Source organism: Salmo trutta, chromosome 20 (assembly GCF_901001165.1).
Source record: "Salmo trutta chromosome 20, fSalTru1.1, whole genome shotgun sequence".
NCBI classification, from domain to species: domain Eukaryota; kingdom Metazoa; phylum Chordata; class Actinopteri; order Salmoniformes; family Salmonidae; genus Salmo; species Salmo trutta.
This window is the reverse complement of record NC_042976.1, coordinates 8,364,519-8,376,124: the sequence shown is the minus strand read 5'-3', so window position 1 is coordinate 8,376,124 and position 11,606 is coordinate 8,364,519.

Sequence of the window (11,606 nt, the reverse complement as noted above, 5' to 3'; positions counted from 1 at the left end):
ATTTTTTGTCTGCCCATTGCGAAGAAGTCAACACTGTTATTTTTTTCTTCTTTTGTTTAGAATTTGATTAGAATTATTCGGGTTTTTTTTAGGCCTTATCAATAATCAATGTAATCTTACTGATTGACAATGTTTTTTTACTTAGAACAACGTGGACTGCACATGGGTTCAAGTGTGCTGATAATTGCGCTAGTAAAATAGCAAAAATATTTCTGACACACACCTTAACCTATAATGCTATCACCTACGCTTAGATGTACCATTGTGTTAGGTTTGTTAAAGTAGAGTCCTGAGCCTTAGATGTTTTATTGTGTTAGGTTTGTTAAAGTAGAGTCCTGAGCCTTAGATGTTTTATTGCGTTAGGTTTGTTAAAATAGAGTCCTGAGCCTTAGATGTACCATTGCGCTAGATTTGTTAAAGTAAAGGCCATAATGTATTATTATATTAGTAGTCATGTGAGGGCCGGTTTGGAACCAGATAACCCCACCATCAGAGTGCTGTCCGTCTGTCCACAAACTGAGCAGGATCCAAGAGGAACTCCAGAGCTGAACTTTAACTCTCTGCATTTCACTTTCTGCTACATCCACAATAACATCACTTTACCGTGTGTGTGGGCAGTTCTAGGGCTAGCAGAACTCTTTAGGTCAAAGCATATTTTTGACATGAGAAAATATAATGTTCAATAAGTAAAGCCTTTATATCAGGGACTTGAACTACATGTGACATTAATATTAAGAAAATATATAAAAGATTTTTTTTTAAAGCACATTAGAAACTGAGACTTGAAATCAACCAATATTTACAAGACACTACTATGTTAACCAGTATGATAAACTGACAGGTTAAGTGGTTGCAGCAACACATGTCCTACCTTTTCTCAGAAGTGCTCCAAACACTTCTCACAGCAAGCATTCGGTGAGGAGACAGATCACACAAGTAGGGTGTGTCAGTAACAACGGTCATCGAAATTGTAATCTTATTTTGCTTTGTTTTTTACAATTCTAATAAATGCAACAGTTGGACAATGGCTCAAGATACTCCAGACGTTTAGAATTTTTAGATTTATAGAATCAGTTATTGACTGAATTTTAGCACATAAAAGATTTTACTGGCACAGAATAATAATGAATGGAGTTCAGGGATTTAGGTGGGAATTCAGGCATTCAATTTATTGTCAACTTCAACTTTTTTGTTATTAGAATGAAGTCATATATACATTTTTTTATTGCATGAGGTATTCATACAATTTTTTTTTTGTCAAAATAAACAAAATTATGTGCCTAATTTGCATAAATCCACTGTGTGTATTTACATATGTTAAGACATTAACATAAAGGGGTGGGACAGGGCTACAAACACTCTGTCTACCCTACCTGCACTCACCTGCGCTGTCTAGACTGCCTCATTAATTACTGTTGTTGTCATGTTGTCTTGCGTAATTTAACAAGTGTGTCAAAAGCAGGATACCCTCGGATTAAAAATCAACAGCTTGGCTCTAGATTACACTGGTCTAAACATACTTTACATTGTTTGCGAGATCAGACATAACATGACTATAATCCAAGTGTTCATTTTTGGATGTTGCTATCATTTCAGCGCATCTAATTTGTAAAATTGTCAACCTTATTAAATCATTACTTTTTTAATTAATGAACACGCATCAAATAAAAGTTGTCTTTCTTCTCTTTCAGTGCGTTAATTCCCTGACGAAGCTTTAGTGTTCTTATAGATTCAACGGAAAGACCATGTATTCCACTGAGCCCATTTTCATTGAAAAAGTTTTGTTACTAGCTACCTTTTGAATTTGGATCCCGCAACGCGGGACCGCTATATCGGTCTAGGGATCCTGGCAACCAAAAGTCTGAAGAGCTGCTTTGCATAGCAGCTAGCCTAGCTGCTAACTAGCTATCAAGCTAGCAAAGTTTCCTGAAAGCTTGAACACAGCCCGCGACACAGTTAGCCCTTGTGGCTGGGACCATGGACTGTCCTGGCTAAATCCATGCTGTTTGTTGCTGTTTCCATCTGCCCTCTGCGACCTGCCCTATTTGGAACTGTGTGAAGCTCAAACCAAATCCGGTGGGAGTAACATAGAGGACAGTGTTTCTCTAGGCCGTCATTGTAAATAAGAATTTGTTCTTAACTGACTTGCTAATTAAATAAAGGTTAAATAATTTTTTTTAAATCCCAGGTGAAGATCTTTTAAATTAACAAAAAGGGTTCTACAAGCAGTTGTTACAACAAATGAAAATAGCTTCAAGAGCTTTGTCCAAATACTGAAATACTGAAATAACAAAATAATGGATTTTATTTTTTTAATTTATTTTTATTTCACCTTTATTTAACCAGGTAGGCAAGTTGAGAACAAGTTCTCATTTACAATTGCGAACTGGCCAAGATAAAGCAAAGCAGTTCGACAACATACAACAACACAGAGTTACACATGGAGTAAACAACATACAGTCAATAATACAGTAGAAAAAAAAAAAAAAATAAAATAAAAAAAAATAAAATAAGACTATATACAATGTGAGCAAATGATGTGAGATAAGGGAGGTAAGAGCAAAGAAAAAATGCCATGGTGGCAAAATAAATAAAGTATAGCAAGAAAAACAATGGAATGATGATGATCTGAACAGCGAGGCCCAAGACCTAAAGAACAGTTTGCCGTTCTCCCAGAGAGAGGTGGATGTCCTGAACGAGACTTGCAGCTAGATGACAACAAACTGTAAGTCCACACGAGATGACATCATCACTGTCTATGACTCATTATTAACATAGACTGGGAAAACAGATTGAGGAGTGTCTGAGGAGAAAGCAAGAAAAATGGTCACTGAAAAGCTGCAGATGTATCATAGAGAAGATTGAGGTGGAGCACGTCCAGAGGTCTGGAAAAACCTGTAAGCAGCCCAGGTGACAGACCCAGGCCAATAGAGGTCAAGTTCCTAAGGTTTAAGGACAAGATGGCTGTTCTGGAGAGAGCCTAGAACTTAAGAGTGAATCAACAACTTTCTTAACGAGGACAGGAAAGGGCTAAAATTAGACCATATTGATATATGTATCCTTAAAAATAAGGTTTATGAAATCAATAACTTGCTAAAATCAGATAACATTAATATATTGGCCATCTCTGAGACTCACTAAGATATTTCCTTTGATGATACAGCCGTAACATCATCATCTACAGTAAAGCCTATTCTTTTGGGGTGCTGCTATAGGCCACCAAGTGCTAACATTTATTGTCTGGATAATATGTGTGCAACGCTTGATAATGTGTGTGATGTTAACAGAGAGATCTATTTTCTGGTTGACTGGTTTTCATCAAGCGGTCCACTCAAGAGGAAGCTGCTCACTGTAACCAGTGCCTGTAATCTGGTTCAGGTTATTAATCAACCTCCCAGGGTGTTTACAAAGAGTACAGGAACTACAGTGCATTCGGAAAGTATTCAGACCCTCTTCCCTTTTTCCACATTTTGTTACGTTACAGCCTTATTCTAAAATGCATTAAATCCTTTTTCCCTCACCAATCTACACACAATACATTTTGAATTTACCATAGGTGGACTCCAATCAATTTGTAGAAACAGCTCATGGATGATCAATGGAAACACGATGCACCTCAGCTCAATTTCAAGTCTCACAGCAAATGGTCTGAATACTTATGTAAATAAGGTATTTAGGTTTTTTATTGTTAATACATTTTCTAAAATGTCTAAAAACCTGCTTTCGCTTTGTAATTATAGGGTATTGTGTGTAGATTGCTTAGGATTTTGTATTTATTTTATACATTTTAGAATAAGGCTGTAACGTAACAAAATGTGGAAAAAATGAAGGGGTCTGAATAATTTCCGAAAGGCACTCTATATCATCCATTTATATTGATCTAATTTTAACCAATGCTGCAGAACTCTGCTTCTAAAGCTGTATTCCCATTGGATTTAGTGACCATAATATAGTGGCCATATCTAGAAAAGCCAAAGTTCCAAAGGCTAGATCTAAAATAGTGTATAAGAGATCATACAAAATGTTTTGTACTGATTCCTATGTTGAAGATACAAAAAGTATTTGTTGGTCTGATGTGTGTAATGAGGAGCATCCAGACGCTGCACTTGATGCAGTTATTGATAAGCATGCACCTATTTAGAAACAGACTTTTAGAACTGTTAAACTGTGGATCGATGAGGAATTGAACAGCTGTATGGCGGAGAGGGACGAGACAAAAGGAGCGGTGAATAAATCTGGCTGCACATCTGATTTGCAAACTTACTGTAAATTGAGAAAGTATAAACTAAACAAAAAGAATAAGAAATTGTACTATGAAACCAAGACGAAGGACAATGTATAATAATTCAACTCCATATTCTATTGAATCACATGGCTAATTTATCACAAATACCTTTTGGTGTTGCCAATTATGTTAATGACTATTTTATTGGAAAAGTAAGCAGACTTAGGCATCAAATGCCAACATCAAACTGTGACTCATCATATTCATGCATGAAATAACTAATAATGAAAGAAAAGCATTGTCATTTTGAATTCTGTAAAGCTAGTGTGGGTGAGGTGCAAAAATTATTGTTGTCCCTCAATAATGAGAAACCACCTGGTATTGGCAACTTGGAAAGCTACTGAGGATGGTAGTGGACAATGTTGCCAATCTTATTTGAAATATTTAGTATCTGACTCTGGAGAAAAATGTTTGTTTTCAGCTTGAGCAGATACAATGCTATTTCTCTGTAAACAAATTAATAACAGACTTTCAGGGCACTCAACAAGTACTGCATTGACACAAATTACTGATGATTTGGTTGAAATAAATTGCTAAGAAGAAGATTGTGGGAGCTGTACTGTTAGATTTCAGTGCAGCCTATGATATTATTGACCATAACCTGTTGTTGAAAAAACGTACGTGTTAAGGCTTTTCTACCTCTGCCATATTGTGGATTTATAGCCGTCTATCTAATAGAACACAGAGGGTTTTCTTTAATGGTGTAACGCCCAACGCAGGAAATGAGAAGCAGGTACAGGGAGTGAACCATTTAATATAGATGGACATGCAACGGAACAAGAACAGCGTCTGGACATAAACACAACAAACAATTCTACTACAGGGAACAGAGGAGCAGACATATATGTAGGGGCAATCAACAGTCGCTGGCCATGGCAGAACACTGACATTCCTGTCTTGCAGGAAATCACGCACAGAACGAGCAGTATGGCTGGTGGCATTGTCATGCTGGAGGGTCATGTCAGGATGAGCCTGCAGGAAGGGTACCACATGAGAGAGGAGGATGTCTTCCCAGTAACGCCCTGCGTTGATATTGCCTGCAATGACAACAAGTCTGATGATGCTGTGACACACCGCCCCAGACCATGACGGACCCTCCACCTCCAAATCGATCGCGCTCCATAGTACAAGCCTCAGTGTAACGCTCATTCCTTCGACGATAAATGCAAATCCGACTCGTCAGGAAAAGTTTTTTTTGCCAGTTCTGTCTGGTCCAGCGACAGTGGGTTTGTGCCCATAGGCAACGTTGTTGCCGGTGATGTCTGGTGAGGACCTGCCTTACAACAGGCTTATAAGCCCTCAGTCCAGACTCTCTCAGCCTATTGCAGACAGTCTGAGCACTGATGGAGGGATTGTGCGTTCCTGGTGTAACTTGGGCAGTTGTTGTTGCCATCCTGTACCTATCTCGCAGGTGTGATGTTCGGATGTACTGATCCTGTGCATGTGTTGTTACACATGGTCTGCCACTGCGAGGACGGTCAGCTGTCCATCCTGTCTCCCTGTAGCGCTGTCTCAGGCGTCTCACAGTACGGACATTGCAATTTATTGCCCTGGCCACATCTGCAGTCCTCATGCCCACTTGTAGCATGCCTAAGGCACGTTCACGCAGATGAGCAGGGACCCCAGGCATTTTTGTTTTGGTGTTTTTCTGAGTCAGTAGAAAGTTTAGTGTCCAAAGTTTTCATAACTGTGACCTTAATTGCCTACTGTCCGTAAGCTGTTAGTGTCTTAACGACCGTTCCACAGGTGTATGTTCATTAATTGTTTATCGTTCATTGAACAAGCATGGGAAACAGTGTTTAAACCCTTTACAATGAAGATATGTGAAGTTATTTGGATTTTTATGAATTATCTTTGAAAGACAGGGTACTGAAAAAGGGCCATTTCTTTTTTGCTGAGTTTATATGCAGGGGCAATCGACAAAGTGAGGGAGTCCAGGTGAGTCCAATGAGTGCAGCTGCTCGTAATGATGGTAACAGGTGTGTATGATGACGGGTAGCCTGGCGCCCTCAAGCGACAGGGAGGGGGAGCGGGAGTAGGCATGACAAATGGTAGCTTCTTTGACGTTAAACATGTAAAGTGTGGTGTACTGCAGGGCAGCTCTTTTGGCCCTCTACTCTTTCTATTTTTATTAATGGCCTGCCACTGGCATTAAACAAAGCCTGTGTGTCCATATATGCTGATGATTTAACCCTGTAAGCTTCAGCAGCCACAGCCTCCTTGCTCGCACACACTTTTTCAGTTCTGCCCACAAATGTTCTATAGGATTGAGGTCAGGGCTTTGTGATGGCCACTCCAATACCTTGACTTTGTTGTCCTTAAGCCATTTTGCCACAACTTTGGAAGTATGCTTGGGGTCATTGTCCATTTGGAAGACCCATTTGCGACCAAGCTTTAACTTCCTGACTGATGTCTTGAGATGTTGCTTATATCCACATAATTTTCCTTCCTCATGATGCCATCTATTTTGTGAAGTGCATCAGTCCCTCTTGCAGCAAAGCACCCCCACAATTTGATGCTGACACCCCTGTGCTTCACGGTTGGGATGGTGTTCTTCGGCTTGCAAGCCTCCCCCTTTTTCCTCCAAACATAACGATGGTAATTATGGCCAAAAAGTTATATTTTTGTTTCATCAGACCAGAGGACATTTCTCCAAAAAGTATGATCTTTGTCCCCATGTGCAGTTGCAAACCATAGTCTGGCTTTTTTTATGGCGGTTTTGGAGCAGTGGCTTCTTCCTTGCTGAGTGGCCTTTCAGGTTATGTCGATATAGGAATCGTTTTACTGTGGCTATAGATACTTTTGTACCAGTTTCCTCCAGCATCTTCACAAGGTCCTTTGCTGTTGTTCTGGGATTGATTTGCACTTTTTGCACCAAAGTTCGTTCATCTCTAGGAGACAGAACGCGTCTCCTTCCTGAGCGGTATGACGGCTGCTTGGCACATGGTGTTTATACTTGCGTACTATTGTTTGTACAGATGAACGTGGTACCTTCAGGCCTTTGGAAATTGCTCCTAAGGATGAACCAGACTTGTGGAGGTCTACCATTTATTTTCTGAGGTCTTGGCTGATTTCTTTTGATTTTCCCATGATGTCAACCAAAGAGGCACTGAGTTAGAAGGTAGGCCTTGAAATACATCCACAGGTACACCTCCAACTGACTCAAATGATGTCAATTAGCCTATCAAAAGCTTCTATAGCCATGACATCATTTTCTGGAATTTTCCAAGCTGTTGAACGGCACAGTCAACTTAGTGTATGTAAACTTCTGACCCACTGGAATTGTGATACAGTCTAATTATAAGTGAAATAATCTGTCTGTAAACAATTGTTGGAAAAAATGACTTGTGTCATGCACAAAGTAGATGTCATAAAGTAGATGACATGCCAAAACTATAGTTTGTTAACAAGAAATTTGTGGAGTGTTTGAAAAACGAGTTTTAATGACTCGTTATTATATTTAAAATCCTTCAAGCTCTGTCAAATTGGTTGTTGATCATTGCTAGACAGCAATATTCTTGCCATAGATTTGCATGCCGATTTAAGTAAAACTGTTACTAGGCCACTCAGGAACATTCAATGTGGTCTTGGTAAGCAACAGTATATATTTGGCCTTGTGTTTTAGGTTATTGTCCTGCTGAAAGGTGAATTTGTGTCACGTCCTGACCATAGTAAGTTGTTATTTTCTATGGTAGAGTAGGTCAGGGCGTGACAGGGGGGTTTTCTAGTTTAGTTTTTTCTATGTTGTTATGTTCTAGTTTTGTATTTCTATGTTGGGTTGTTCTAGTTTTTATATTTCTATGTTGGGCTTTGTTTGAGGTGATCTCCAATTAGAGGCAGCTGGTCATCGTTGTCTCTAATTGGAGGTCATATTTAATTTGGTTTTTTGTCCCACCTGGGTTTGTGGTAGATTATCTTTGAGTCAGTGTATGTTTTACCCCTGCGTCACGTTTTTTTTTTTTTGTCATTCAGTTTACTTATATCTACTGCATAGTTTCACAGTGTAAATAAAATGTGGAACGACACACACGCTGCACTTTGGTCCACTTCTCCGTTCGACAACCATGACAATTTGTCTCTTGGAAAGCAGACTGAACAAGGTTTTCATCTAGGATTTTGCCTGTGCTAAGCTCTATTACATTTATTTATATCCTAAAAAACTCCCCAGTCCTTGCCGATGACAAACATAGCCATAACATGGTGCAGCCGCCACCATGTAAAGAGTGGTACTCAGTGATGTGTTGTGTTGGATATGCCCCAAACATAACACCCTGCATACAGGAGATAAAGTTTAATTATTTTCCAATTTATTTGCAGTTTAACTTTAGTGTCTTATTGCAAACAGGATGCATGTTTTGGAATAGTTTTATTCTGTACAGGCTTGTTTCTTTTCACTCAGTTGGGTTAGTATTGTGGAGTAACTACAATGTTGTTGATCCATTCTTACTTTTCTCCCACCACAGCCATTCAACTCTAACTGTTTTATGGTGAAATCCCAGAGCAGTTTCCTTCCTCTCCAGCAACTGAGTTAGGAAGGACAACTGTATCTTTGTAGTGACTGGGTGTATTGATACACCATCTAAGGTGTAATTAATAACTTTACCATGCTCAAAGAGATATTCAATGTCAACTTTTTTTTCTCCCATATACCATCGTTGTGACGCATTGGAAAACTTCCCTGGTCTTTGTGGTGGAATCTGTGTTTGAAATGCACTACTTGACTGAGGGATCTTGCAGATAATTGTATGTGTGGGGTACAAAGATGAGGTACAGTAGTCATTCAAAAATCATGTGAAACACTGTTAATGCACACAGAGTGATTTCATGCAACTTATTATGTAACTTGTTTAGCAAATGTTTACTCCTGCACTTATTTAGGCTTACCATAACAAAGAGGTTGAATACTTATTGACTCATGACATTTCAGCTTTTCATTTTTTATTAATTTGAAAACAATTCTAAAAACATCATTCCACTTTGACATTATGGGGTATTTTGTGTAGGCCAGTGACACAAAATCTCAATTTAATCAATTTTAAATTCAGGCTGTAACACAACATAATGTGGTAAAAGTCAAGGTGTGTGTATACTTTCTGAAGGCACTGTATGTGGGTAGAGTATACATATCCTGACAATGTTGATTTTGCTATGGAAGCTGTTCAGCACAACTTTAAAGTCACCAGAAACTTCTAGGAGAATTGGTCTTGTCATGTCAACAATTAAGGTGAAATAGTTATATTTCAGTAGTTATAACATAGCATTCTCTAAACAGCATCTCCCATTTAGTGCCAGAGGTGCTGGTGCTGTTCTACTGCAGCAGGACAAGACTGGAGTGGATCATCCTGTGTGTTATTTTTCACGTAAATTTAACAAATGTCAGACAAACTATGCAATCATTGAGCAAGAAGCTCTAGCTTTGTTGTTAGCTCTGCAATACTTTGAAGTGTATATTGGTTCTAGTGCCCTACCAGTGATGGTATATACTGACCATAACCCCTTAGTGTTTCTCCACCGGATGTACAACCAGAACCAGCGCCTTATGCGTTGGGCGCTTATTGTGCAGAATTATAATTTGGAGATCCACTACAAAAAGTGTTCTGATAATGTGTTAGCTCATGTGTAAAATAATGATTTTTGTATGTTTTGTAAAGTTGCCTTTGTTTGTTGATCTTGTAAATATTCATTGTAAATACTTTGATCGCAATACCCCCTAGGGTTGCTCTTATAAGGGTGGGAGTGTTACGGATACAGGTAGTGTGTATCCTGTATGTGTATTTTTGTTCTCTCCTTCTCCTCCTCACAGGTGACAATCATCATTCCCCAATCAGTCATCAATCAGTCGCTAATCAGAAGACACCTGCTCCTTTTCCCTCAACCAATCATATCCCTTTCCCTTGGTTTAAAACCCCAGTCAGTTGTTTTCTCTGAAGTTCGAGTTCAATCTCTCTCTGTGAGCTCGATCGCTGTGTTTAAATCGCTCTGTCTCAAGCTCTTGTTATATATCTCTTTGTATGCAGATCGTTCATTTGTGTTGCCCATTACATGTCACATTTGTCCGGTACCTGTGAGTATTGTTTTGTTGTGGTGCATGACTGTTTGTTTGATGGCGGGAAAAGGGGGTACCAAGACAAGTCGCCCATGGGCATACACCTGTAGGTAATTGTTGTCTAAATACCCTAGTTAGAACTGGGTGGACCACCCTCTGTATTTTTGGTTAGTTAGACTAGCCTATTTCAACAACAGCTAGCTATCTTAGGTGTGTTTTTGGATTATTGTTTCTTTCCTTGGGTCCAGCTCAGCCCCTTTTCTCACACCCCATTACCGTGTGTTTAGAAATAAACCAATAGTGTTTGACGGTAAATTTAAGATGTCTGTGGTTATTTGTTCTCACTGTTACTTTATCACTGTTATAATTTGCATGAGTTACGTTACAGGTCTCGTTGCCATCCCCCCTAGACTGCAGGGCCAAAGGGATTCGTAACACCTTCCCTCTGTAGAGTTGTACATATTGTAGTATCCATACACGTGGACCACCAGCTAACGTGTACTAGTGACTGAAGAAGCCCACAGCACATCCCAGTCCCAACCAAAACCATCAATCTAGAGGGAAGAAAAAAACAAGAACAACAACAAAGGTTATGCTCATGAAGGAAACATGATGAGAGAAAAGCATTGGAGACTGCCGACAAGGCACACATACAGACACAACAGAATGATATGAACAGGCCATTCTGGGAACTCTGCCAGGGTCATGCTCAGACCATATTAATTCCTCCCTCTCATCCTTCAGTATCCCCTTTATTCCATTTTATTAGTTGATACTTTCCAATCGTGCTTTCTGTGTTTATCTATTGGCACATTCTTTAAAAGGAAACCCCTGTGGTATTGATTATGTGGCCACTGGCCTTGGCTTTGATTGTTTAAGACAACCCACTCTATCCTTAACCCTTGTCCAGTGGAGAGTGTACAGGGTCTGAAGGTTGGAACATCACTGAACCAACCCACAGCCATATGACCAATAGGCTCTGCAAGCCATCAGGACTTCCACGCTTACTAAAGGCAGAGAATTAACCTTATCACTATGATAAATGTCTGCCCTCATTCGGCACAAAGTGCATTTTCCCCAGTCGTAGAGTGCTGTACGGTTTGGACTGGTCTATTGTCGCCTCTGCCTCAGTCGAGACCATTAGTGGTCTGTGGTAGGAAAAGGACCAGAGATCAATTTGTATCCCTGCTACAAGGAGAGCTGGGCGTCACATTCATCGCTGTCAGGGCCAGTCCGTGCCCTGCCCGTACAATTCGCTACAGGAGAGAGCAGGCA